This window comes from Mya arenaria, chromosome 16 (assembly GCF_026914265.1).
Source record: "Mya arenaria isolate MELC-2E11 chromosome 16, ASM2691426v1".
Lineage (NCBI taxonomy): Eukaryota > Metazoa > Mollusca > Bivalvia > Myida > Myidae > Mya > Mya arenaria.
In genome coordinates, this window is record NC_069137.1 from 19,840,570 (window position 1) to 19,853,997 (window position 13,428).

General features: G+C 33.2%; 1 protein-coding gene across 2 annotated transcripts in view; it reads right to left on the reverse strand.

Moving 5' to 3' along the window:
* Positions 1-13,428, reverse strand: part of LOC128221337 (uncharacterized) — a 104,475-nt gene that overhangs the window by 48,512 nt on the left and 42,535 nt on the right. The gene's annotated exons all lie outside the window — the stretch shown is intronic.

Consider the following 13,428-nt stretch of genomic DNA (forward strand, 5'->3'; position numbering starts at 1 on the left):
TGTAGACACAAGTATAAAGGGATGGATTTATGGCGGTTCCAGAACGGTTTGGCATTTTTATTATACACTAAATAGTTATGGGAATGTGGTTAGTTCAACTAATATACATTTTAAAATAGAAACAACAACATTAAATAGTTTATCAAGTTGAATTATTTCAATTTAGGAACAATATACACAGGTAAGGTAAAAAAACACTATTTGACAACTAATCAAATTCGTCTCAAAGTTATCCGGGTCATTACAGTTAAAAACTTATTTCAGTACATTAGGTCTTGAGTAATTGCGGCAATGTTTATATTTTTCCTGACAGGATTAAAAAATTGGTCCTTTGAATGATAGTGCAGTTCGTCATCAATCTTGTTAAGATTACGACAAGTACACTTTCCTCTATTGACTAGTAGTACCGCATTTAGTTTTCACCTACCAACTTTGACAGGGAATGTATGGTAACTCACTTATTATTATGGTTTAACTGTACTATTTAGAGGGCATTTTCCAAGTTTTGATAAAAACATGAAACTTGGAGTAATCCGTCTTGTATATGTAATCCGGCGTAAAAACACATTGATGTTGCTCAAAGAAATCAATGTTTTCAAAGCAAAATACTTCACATCCGTATGATAGAATGGGAACAATGGTATCATTAAAAAGCTGTCCAAAGGTAAGTCTACGTTAATAGTTATTTTAGAAATTAGTGGACTTTAAACCTGTTTAGGATAACAACATTTATATGTAAAGTCTGACCTGTGGTCGGGACAATAATATAGTATTTAAAATTACAATTTTGTCAAGAAGTGGTTAGCTCACGAAGTTTGCCGATATTGTATCTTGCCATTTAATGTATTCTTTTGTATGTATTTCTGATACAAAACAGTCAAGATTAAAATTCCGAAATATATTTATTCCAATCATTTCGAGAGAAAATGTTACATTGTTTATACATCACTTATTACATTTTTATGATACGGTTGCAATTATGAAATGACATCTCCGATTATTGCCGTTAATAATTCATTTTAACTAATGTTTTAGTACTTGCGGTTTTGATGTAATCTCATTGATACCGATATACAACATGATTTGAACATTCATTCATTTTGGATCAGTTTGCAACACTAAGTAATACATACAAAACATTCACTAGTTTTAAAATTGCTTAACGCAAAACGATCGATCTGATGTTGTTAAAGGTAAGGAATGATAAATAATATTCAAATTTAGTTGATCTTAAAACAGCTATTCCTTAATATTTCCTGTGGCTTGTTCCGATCAAAAATATTTACAAACTTGTTTTAATTTGTTTGAGTGCTTGTTTCATTAACATACATTGAGTATAATTTTATTCCTATATTTCCTGTGGCTTGTTCCGATGAAAAGTTTATTTACATTCCTCTATTTGTAAGTATACACTTAATGACAAGTGAGGTATTGATATAATACACTCACTGGAAATAATATTGAAAACTTATCTAAAAATGCCAAATGTGAACAGAACACTCAGAACCCTACCGGAAGTGAAATCAACAACATTGGATTTATTAATAGAATGCCATTCTATATTTAGATCAGAATGAAATTAATCCCAGTAAATATCATATATATTTTACTTCGTTGGCTTTCTCGACGAATGAGAGAGCGTGTTATTATTGTCCATATGATATTGTTGCTAACATGTTCATTTTCATTTAAGACAAATTAAATACGGTATATGATATATTGAAATTGTGTATTAGATAAAGCGCAATGTAAGCAGTATGAGCATGCTGTTGTCATATTAAACGAATGTAATTGGTATGATAACATTCTGTTCTACACGCGCATTGACAAAACAAGTGTTCATAAAGATATAAGTTAGTGCTATATTAATACGCTTTAAAATGCAGTAAACATTGCAAAAAAATCCTCACTTACAAACTCTTGTTTGGATTTCAAAATCTAAACAATAGTACTGATAAACATATCGATAGAGTTAACGTCTATATTTGTTAGACGAGTGGGTGTATACGATTAGCTGGTGATGTATATGCACACTGAAAAAATGTGTTTTGTGACATTGATGAAAGTATTTCAGTAGTTACTTACAGAAATGAATTATATAAGAAGTATAGCTAATTGATAACATAACATAAGCGGTCTTGACATCCTAAATAAGGTTAAATGCAACATAAATGTCCCTTTTTAAATAGTTTTGTTAAAACATAATTCTACTGTTTTGTCATTAAATTACCACATTTATTTTGCCAAATATACTGAATCCATATAATTGAGTATTTGTACATTTGCATTGAAAACAACAATCCGTTGTTTTTTTAGACGCATAATGGCTTCCGTACAACAAACGCCATAGCGTTCAACATAGCGCCTCACAAGCTCAACTTATTGTTATTTCACAATTACTATACAATTTGACCCTGTCTCTATTTTGTTACATTCATGTGTCTCACAGATTCTCTCTAAATTATTGCAATACCAAAAATTATACCTCCAAATACAGCACACGCAGTTTATGCAAAATGAGTTCCTGAGTGAATTAGTTTCTGGATTTAAATACTTTTAATATGTTTTTTTCAAGTTTAAATATTAGGGCGCAATATTTGAATTTTAAGTACAAATTGATGTACAAGGATGTTGAGATATAAACTTAAAGTAAATCTATACAATATATGCAAGAAAGCACAAACTAGCTGCATTAAATTGTAAACTGATTCTTCATCAAAATTGATATTTGTCGCTGTAAGAAAATGACGTGATTATGGCTTTCGTAGTAATGTTTTCAGACGCCTTAACAATCACAGAGTATAGGCCGATGACATACGTTATTTATCTAATAATGCATGATTCTTTAAACTATTGCCTAGCATTATAAGGTTTAATTCACAGTCTTACTTTTGTCAAATAAACATTATGTGCAAATGGTGTGTTACCAATCTTTATCTGCGACAATGATATTGCTGAATTATATGTTTTGCAGAAATACGAAAAAAATACATATTTGAAATCCGTCAAGTTTAAAAAAACACATCATTTTAAAACAAAGAAATCAACAGTATGACAATTGTCAAAAAATCCGGAAGAGTATGCACTTTTAAGGTATATAGCATGGGAGAATTCTCCAATTTAATACGCCAAAAAAAAACGAGTGATATACCTTTACATAATGAACAGTTTTTAACACTAAGTGGTAAACGATTTTAATATGTGTTTAACAAATATTGATAGTTTCCTAAAATCATTTTCATTCGTACTTGTTAAGAGGATTAGGAATTTAACATAACTTGGTGTAACATAAAATACAGGTTTTATTAACGTTTTTCTCAGATTTAAAAAATCAGGACATTCTATTATATAGTGGTATTCGTCACCTATCGTTCTATTGCAACGCGTGCATTTTCTATTCTCGTATGGGACATTACTCCATCGACCAGTTTCACTTGGTAATTTGTGATTTCTCATTCGTAATTTTGCATAACTTTTTGTATTTATGTCATAGGTGTTATAAAGATATGTTTCCATTTCAAACTTTTCTTTAAATGTTTTATAAAATCGGAAGCATGTGGATCTGTTTAATGTACTGTACCAGTCAGTTATTAACAAATCTTTTAACTTTTGTTTTACTGAGAGAGTTTTGCAAATTGATCATTAGCATCGACAAAAAATACATTAAACTTTTTGCTTCTTTTAAAAAATCATGAATCATATATAAACGATTAAATATATAACGACAAGAGTGTGATAAAAATGATGATTTTAATAAAAATAATATATTGAAATATTTCTTATCTCAAGGGAAACTAATTTTAGAAAATAACCAGAAATATTACAAACCTCCTTCTGTTACAGTGCATATTGGTATTATTTGAGAAGAGATTGAAATATATAAAATCAACACGAAATTACAAATCATATACACACGAAGATCCACCGAGGTCAAGTACAAAGTTCAAAAGATAACCTGCGGTGTAAGCGAAACGCGTTGTAGTTTATCCGCACGGTAGTTATAAAACAGTAACACCCATTCTAACAGTTATTAAGCAATTAAGACACATTAATAATTAAATGGTATAGGCTGATGACATTCATTTTTTAGTTTTCAATTAGGCTAACTTGTTTAATTATTGACATATACGAGTATTTATCAAATGTGAATGGTGATTTACCAACCTATATTCGCTACAATGATGTTGCTGAATTGTATAATTTCGGAAAAAACGAACAAGAACTTTTAAAAACCACAATGTTTCCACAAAAATGTTCTTTCACACAAATTGGTTGTTAATGTATGTTTGATTTCACAGTTATCGTTGTCGTGTTCACTGGGTCTGAAGCACAACAGTGAATGGAGACATGTGATAGTTTTATTTAGTTTAATAAAATAGCTGTTCAGAATTAAATACATCATAAAATAGGATTATCATCATCTCAAAAGTGTAGAATTTAAAGCATTTGTGCCTGTGTATATGTGATTTGGGGGAATTGTTCTCTTTTATGAATATGTGTATACTCTTTATTAAATTGTAGTCAACAAACAGGTTGTGTTTGCACACAGTAAGCATGCGCAACTGCAACTAAAATAATGTGCATATGTGTCCAAACAGTACAGCAATAGGGCTACTAAAATAGGAATTCTATCTTTGAAGAAAACTATTAGTTGAACAAAATAAAGGCACAACGAATGATAACTTTGAAAGTAAAATCATAAAAGTTTTCAATTGCACAGCTCTATGGTGTCATCTTTGAATTTTAAAAGTTAAATTTGGTCACGTTATGCGGTTTCCGAACAAAACGCAAACACACTTTGAAAAAAAAGAGTAAATGTACAAAGAAAAATATGGTTGCCAGAAAGTCGAATAAAATTTTAAAAGCTATTCAGAGAATACGGGAGTATAACTCATTCAGCAGCATTTAGACCAAGAATGATAAAATGTATAATCATTGCGCGAATCACAGTCTAATATTGTCATCGTTAAATGTAAAAAGTTCAACTAATAAGTTCTAATAATTGAATAGTTATGCCCTGGACATAATTTGTTATGAAGAATTAACAAGGAGAAATGACTTTAAAATAAGTTCAACAGCGTTGTGATACCTTTTAGTTTTACATGTATAAATTGTCGTTCGTAAATGTTCAAAAATGAGTACGCATACGCATAAACAAGGTTTGTATCATATCATAATGAAGAATGGTAAGTAGCTTTGCAAAAGAGTGCCATACTGTTCACATTGCAACATTTATGAGTTCTATGTTTAAGGTTTCAATCAATTCCCTTAATGGTGTCCGATTTCTGCTTTCTGAATAAAGGGCATATGCAGGGCTGATATTGTTTGGAATATTTCACATACTTTGAACGTAACACACATCATTATATGATCGCAACATGCTTAATAGGTGGAGTGTAAAGCCCTTTTAAGGGAGTTATGCTAAGGTATCCGATTTTTATTGATGTGACTAGTGCATGCCTTGTGACCCCATACTATGTAGCTATCAAGTGAAAAGGTTTCATTAGTTTCATGAGAAAAGCAAGAATTTATACAATTAATGCAACATAAAACTTATAAAAAAATACAAACAACAATAGATTTACGTATAACAGTGTCTTGGTCATTTATTTTACATATCATTAATCAGAAGCAAACATTGTTTTTAAATGATATCATGAATATATTGATCACATTACATAACTATTTATATAATAAGTAAGTGCTCAATGTAATATCTATTTAGGGTTTAAATCGGATAATTTAATATGTTTAATTTGTAATGTCATCAATTCGGAATCGCATCTTATTATTAGCAGCTTGAAATAGCCGCCGTACTATAGTAATGTTATTAGATATTTGTGTGTGTGGAATTTCAATTAATTTTCATGTCATGCTGACAATTTTGGCTCTATCTTAAAATTATTTTTACAATAGTTGTGAAGTGTATTTCAAAGCAAACAAATAATGAATGTAAAACTGGAGTACAAAATATCGAGATAGCATTGATAGGCAAGATCAAAATAAATCCGTAATTACAAATTCATTTCTCTTGGTGACTGACTGACTCACTGACATCACTGAACGACTGACTCACTGACATCACTGACCGACTGACTAACTGACTGACTGACTGACTGACTGAATGACAAACTGACTGACTGACTGACTGACTGACTGACTGACTGACTGACTGACTGACTGATGGAATGACTGACTGACTGACTGACTGACTGACTGACTGACTTACTGACTGAATGACTGACTGACTGACTGACTGACTGACTGACTGACTGACTGACTGACTGACTGACTGACTGACTGACTGACTGACTGACTGACTGACTGACTGACTGACTGACTGACTGACTGACTGACTGACTGACTGACTGACTGACTGACTGACTGACTGACTGACTGACTGACTGACTGACTGACTTGACTGACTGACTGACTGACTGACTTGACTGACTGACTGACTGACTGACTTGACTGACTGACTGACTTGACTGACTGACTGACAACAGACTGACTGACTGACTGACTGACTCACATACTCACATACTCACTGACTCACTGACTCACATACTGACTGACTGACTGACTGACTGACTGACTGACTGACTGACTGACTGACTGACTGACTGACTGACTGACTGACTGACTGACTGACTGACTGACTGACTGACTGACTGACTGACTGACTGACTGACTGACTGACTGACTGACTGACTGACTGACTGACTGACTGACTGACTGACTGACTGACTGACTGACTGACTGACTGACTGACTGACTGACTGACTGACTGACTGACTGACTGACTGACTGACTGACTGACTGACTGACTGACTGACTGACTGACTGACTGACTGACTGACTGACTGACTGACTGACTGACTGACTGACTGACTGACTGACTGACTGACTGACTGACTGACTGACTGACTGACTGACTGACTGACTGACTGACTGACTGACTGACTGACTGACTGACTGACTGACTGACTGACTGACTGACTGACTGACTGACTGACTGACTGACTGACTGACTGACTGACTGACTGACTGACTGATGGACTGACTGACTGACTGACTGACTGACTGACTGACTGACTGACTGACTGACTGACTGACTGACTGACTGACTGACTGACTGACTGACTGACTGACTGACTGACTGACTGACTGACTGACTGACTGACTGACTGACTGACTGACTGACTTACTGACTGACTGACGTTCTTAAATTGTCTGTTAACACGCCATAACAAATGGTGATTTTATTTTAAGCGAACGGATGTACAAGCAATTTGTGCTTCGTGTCGAAACCGATATAACTTCGTAATATGTATTTAATGTATATATAATTCACACTTTTGTCAAAGGATCAATGTTGCGAAAATTTAGAATTTTTATACATAGGAAGAGAATAACATATTGATTATTAGTACAGCTTTAACAAGCAAAAAAAGCTTGCCGTTGATTTCATTTACCTCAAAACATATGTATTATCAAATTTATTTAAGATTCATGTGCATGTGCATGAAGACTTGTGATTATTTTATAAGGTTCATAACAGTATGTGGTAGTTGTAGTAGTAGTAGTAGTAGTAGTAGTAGTAGTAGTAGTAGTAGTAGTAGTAGTAGTAGTAGTAGTAGTAGTAGTAGTAGTAGTAGTAGTAGTAGTAGTAGTAGTAGTAGTAGTAGTAGTAGTAGTAGTAGTAGTAGTAGTAGTAGTAGTAGTAGTAGTAGTAGTAGTAGTAGTAGTAGTAGTAGTAGTAGTAGTAGTAGTAGTAGTAGTAGTAGTAGTAGTAGTAGTAGTAGTAGTAGTAGTAGTAGTAGTAGTAGTAGTAGTAGTAGTAGTAGTAGTAGTAGTAGTAGTAGTAGTAGTAGTAGTAGTAGTAGTAGTAGTAGTAGTAGTAGTAGTAGTAGTAGTAGTAGTAGTAGTAGTAGTAGTAGTAGTAGTAGTAGTAGTAGTAGTAGTAGTAGTAGTAGTAGTAGTAGTAGTAGTAGTAGTAGTAGTAGTAGTAGTAGTCTTCTTTTTGTGCATTGAAATAAATTGTCATGCGTGTAACATCACGTGATGATTAAAGCTTTTATGACAGACCACGATCGAAGATGTTTCACATATCTCACAATAAGCAAAAATATGTCAATTAGCCAACTTTTAAGATTAACAAGCATATTCAAATACATTTTGAAGTGTACCATTAAAATAAAAGATACAAGATTTCTCAAACACATTTTGACCGACTGTTATTTTTGTCCATATTGACGCATATTTCAAGAAAACAATCGAATATAACTAACGTATACCACGGTTGGCTTGCTATACGAGTATATAAATACCAACAGTAGATTGTAACATCATTGTCCTCCCTTTTGAAATTGTTTCACATATATACAAAGGTAATATATATAGCCCGGAATTGACTTAATTGGGTTTTCCCATGCCGGTACAAATAAAAGGTGAATATCGAGCTATTGAAATTCATGTAACAGTCCAATGACTCTATTGTCTCCGAAGTAACGTGTGTATATAACAACGGTTTAATTTTTGTTTGTACCGGAGGATTAAGCTGGGAAAACCCGAATAACTATAATTCCGGGCTTAAACTATTAAGCATGCATGGAATACAGTGCGATGTGTTCATATTTATATTTGAGGAAATACTAACATAAGATCTACGATTAATAATTTGTTATGTTAGACGAGTAGATGTGATATTGATGATCTACAATGAATAGACTTGGATAGATGTGTTTATTCCGACCTGAATATGTGTTATACACATCAGTTAAACTAAAATAAAATCCAACATTGAAACATAATAGTTTCATTACTGTTACATTATCATAGCCATTCAGATGTCAAAATGTATACTTGAAATAGATTACGATATATCCAACGTTACATTTCAAGAAAACAACATACATACCGTGATAGCTCTTATTTACTCATGGAATCATAAATGCATTCAGTTATAGGTAAACAACTGGAGTGTGTATGATGATTTTGTGATGTAAAAAAAGATATTAATGTTAACGAAAAAAAAAGAGTTTTTTGCATACATAAAGAACACCTGAATTACAAATGGGATAAAATGACGATTGATTAAAGTGGACAATCGGTTGTTTCTCTGATATCGGAGATAAAAAATAGTTCCATCAAATATTTTGTTATCCCTATCAGTTAAACACATAAAGAAGACATATACATTATTATTTATAGAAAGCATGAAATATAATCGGCACAGTATGATAGGTTGCATACAAATCTTTAAAATGAACGGTTCGCAAAAGACGGTTAAAGGCAATTATAGGATTAATTAAATCAAATCAATCAGAATAACATATGTGACCTATTGCAAAGCCGTTTGGCTACATCTTGTATTTGTTTGTTCAAGTTTCACTATCTGCGATCTGATATTTTGTCAGCAGTCTTATATTACTAGTGCCGATGTATTTTTTGCATAAATTGGCTCGTTCCAAGACAAAATATTAAAAGCTGTCAAAATAATCAATCTGTAAGAGTGCAGCTTTAACTTTTAACCGTAATCGCATTGTTACGAAGTTGGTTTTTATTAGATGTTTACATTAAGGGATTGTGATTTTTTGAGATGGTATCCCTCAAAGCATACTACGAATGCTAATTTACTTGGGCAATATCTGTTGAAATATGTAAGGCATAAAATGCGACCCCTGATTGATATGTGTTGAGTTCATAAAGGTAATATTTTGCTATGAAATGTTTAAAATGTTGTAAACTTAGTTGTAAATTTGATTTGTAATAGTAAATTTCTTATTTATTATTATTTCCGACCATTGTTTGATTCAAATTCGGTTTCTCTAATTGAATTAAGTTAGTTATATCTTCTTTTTTGAAACTTAGTTCATCGCATTGCAACTAATTACCACGCGTATCAAATCACGCGATGATTAAAGACGGAGACGTATCATACGGGCTTGAAGACAAACGCGAAGCTTATAATACCTTTTTTCTTCTGCATATAGTCAGAAAATGCGGGGTCATCAGTTCAGCAAAAAAACAGTGGCGTTTTTCGCAATATTTTTCAGAAGTTTTTAACATGCTTGTAGATTAGTGATTTTTCTTTGTGCTGTGTGCAATTTACTCTTCCTAACTGCTGTTTCGACTTGAGATAGAATATGGTCAAAAATATTTTCTTCTCATTTTTTTCTTCAAACACAATCTATATGAATTACTTATTTGCTGATTTTTGGACCATCTGTTGTCTAGCCCTTTCATAAACCATCTAGCTGCCAATGTGAGTTTTAGATACATATTGGACAGTTTATTGGAATTTATTCAGTATAAAGAAATATGTTTCATGGCTAAAAGCGTAGTACTTAATCAGGGCTTTATCTATTGTACCCACGGGTTTGACTTTCGGACCCATTCCCAAAGCAAAATATAAGATGTTTTTTCAATCTTCAGAATTTTTTTTTAGAAAGTCTTTAAAATGTACTGGTTCATTTTCAACATCCTAATAAATTATGTGATGTAAAGTTTTTTTGATAATTGTGCTCGGAAATCATTGATTTTCATCACATTCAGACATATCTGTATGAACTATTATCTGTCATGATTGATTAATTGCAATAGATATTTACACCTAAGGATTGATATTTCAGCCATTTTGGTTCTATTAAAGGGAATTAAACTAATATAAAATCATTTCCTAATTCGCAGGAGACTAAGCTGTCTAAGCTCTTTCTTTTAACAGTTAATTTTCCCAATTTCAGCATTTTCATGACGCAAAATTATCCAAAATGTCTAGGGTCTTTTTCCCAAATTGGGCAGAAAAAGCCTGTTACTTAATAATGTTTTAGGAAAAATGTAATTCAAGGGACATTTTCATAAACTTGAGATCTGTTTTTGTAATGATACAAAAATAAGCTGATTCTTCATCTAATACAAAAACTAAATAATGTCTAGACTGTCAAATGTGAGGTTGCATCTGTAAACTTCATCTTTGTTTAGGAAATCTGTAATATAACTTTCACCCCAGAACAATAAGTATCAATATAAGAAGTAAAAAATATTCTAGTTACTATTTCCTCATGTCAGGGACATTCATTAAAAAATCAAAGGAAAAAACTGTTAAATACTATCATGTTGTTGTTTTTTCTAACTTTTAATAATATTTATTCCATGTGTTCGGTCGGTTTTACAGTCGGTCGGTCCGTTGCAACTTTGTCCGGAGCAAAACTTAAAAAAACTACTGGATGGAATTGGATTAATCTTCATACAATGGTAAAGCATAATGAGAGGAAGTGCCGTGTACAATAACCATAACTCTATTCTTGCTTAATACTGAGTTATTGACCTTTGTTATTTTTTTGTCTAGAGTATAACTTGAAAAGTACTAGATGGAATTCATTGGAACTTCATACACTGGTAAAGCAAAATAAGTGGAAGTGCAGTGTTCAAGAACCATAACTCTACTTAAGCTAATTACTGAGTTATTCCCCTTTATTTGATTTTTGCTGTCAATTTGTTTTTCCAGACATTAACTTACAAACTACTATATGGAACTTATTGAAACTTCATACAATGGTAAAGCACAATGAGAGGAAGTGCAGTACAGAAGAACCATAACTCTATTCTAGCTAATTACAGAGTTATGGCCTTTATTTTTTTTTCTTGTCCCGAGCATAACTTGAAAAACTATTGGATGGAATTTAATAAAGCTTCATACAGTGATAGATCATGATCAGAGGAAGTGCCGTTCATAGGAACCTCAAATTTATTTCAGCTAATTACAGAGTTACTGCGCTTTGTTGTTTTTTTTTCTCCGGGCATAACTTGAACACTATTGGATGGAATTTAATAAAATTTCATACAGTGATAGATCAAAATGAGATGAGGTGCAGTTTATAGGAACAGCAATTATATTTCAGCCAATTACAGAGTTATTGCCCTTTGTTACTTTTTTGTCCGGAGCATAACTTGAAATCTACCGGATGGAATGTAATAAAACTTTACACAATGGTACAGCACAATGAGAAGGAGTTCAGTGTACATGAATCATTACACTCTTTTAGCAAATTACAATGACAATAGTCCATAAAATAAAGTTGTCATTTATAGGTTGGCTTTCCAAATAGTTGACTGCAATTTCATATCAGGGCGGGGTTCGGGGGAATTAATCACCTTCAGTGATATATCTAGTTACCTTTCAGGTGGCCCTGCAGTGCCAGATGAATGAGTTGTTTTTGTCTTTGCGCAAAATATAGTGGGGAATGGGCTACCAAGAGTCCCTGGGGTTCGGGGGCATTTGGCAGAGATTTTACCATTTGTTCGTCTCCGCAGGGCGGCGATTTTAGCCGGGGTTGGCTTGACCGGAAGTCAAAGTCTCTGCTATTCCCCGGACCTGGGGGTGGGTGGTTACAATTGACTAGTGCATAAATGCCAGCTTCACCAACCCAACTCGAAGCCTTTAGTCAATGTCCTTATGAAAATACGATTTTAGCAATTACATAAACCAGGTATAGTTGACATGTTTTAGTAGTCCAATTCCTGATTAACTTAATTAATTTGTTATTGTTTGCAACAGGTTGGAGATGGGGATGATGACGGACCAGCCAGCAGAACTCAAATTGGATTAGGCATCATGCGGTAAATAATTAGTATTTCACAATCACTTTATGAAAATGAATCCAAACAGTAGCGGGTCTGAATCTTTTAAGTTTATTACATTCCTGAATAATATTGTTTCATGCTGGTTGTAAATTATTTCCGGTCACGGCCATGAGATTATATAATTTTCTAATTAACTGTTTTGTTATAAATTTCAGGTTTTTGACTTATCCCTCAATATTTCTTAATATATTTCAACATTCAAAGCACAAATGTATTGGTTCTTTTTTATAGCCACCTGGTTGCTGAAGCTCGAGATGACCTTTATGGACAAAAAATCCTGTTCAGGATAGCTCTGTCTGGAATTCCATACCACCTCCACGGAATGAAAAATGTCTTCAAGTAAGAAGAGATTCTAAGCAAGTGCATTTCTGACTCCTCCAAAATGCTTCTTTGTAGTCAATTACCTTGGAGTTGTTTAATACTATTGCAAAATATTCAAACATAATATATTTCATCTATTTTGTCTTGATCTTTGAATCCGTCAAATTACACTATGACTATCATTTACAGGGATGTGATTCGTCCGCGGATTCACGGAATTCAGCGGATCTAATGGCCCCAGGGACACCCCCTCCCCGAAAAAAATAAATAATTTTTACTTCAAATTTAAACTCATGAGAACCCTCAAAAGAGCTTCTAAAAAGCCAGTTTTTCTTCAACGGCAGTGTGCGTTTTACCCCAAAAGTGCCCCAAGAACCTATGGCCGAAATGCTTTCATCCCTCCAGCTGCCAGGTCAATCACATCCCTGCATTATGTGACTATATCAACGTTATCAACGTTGA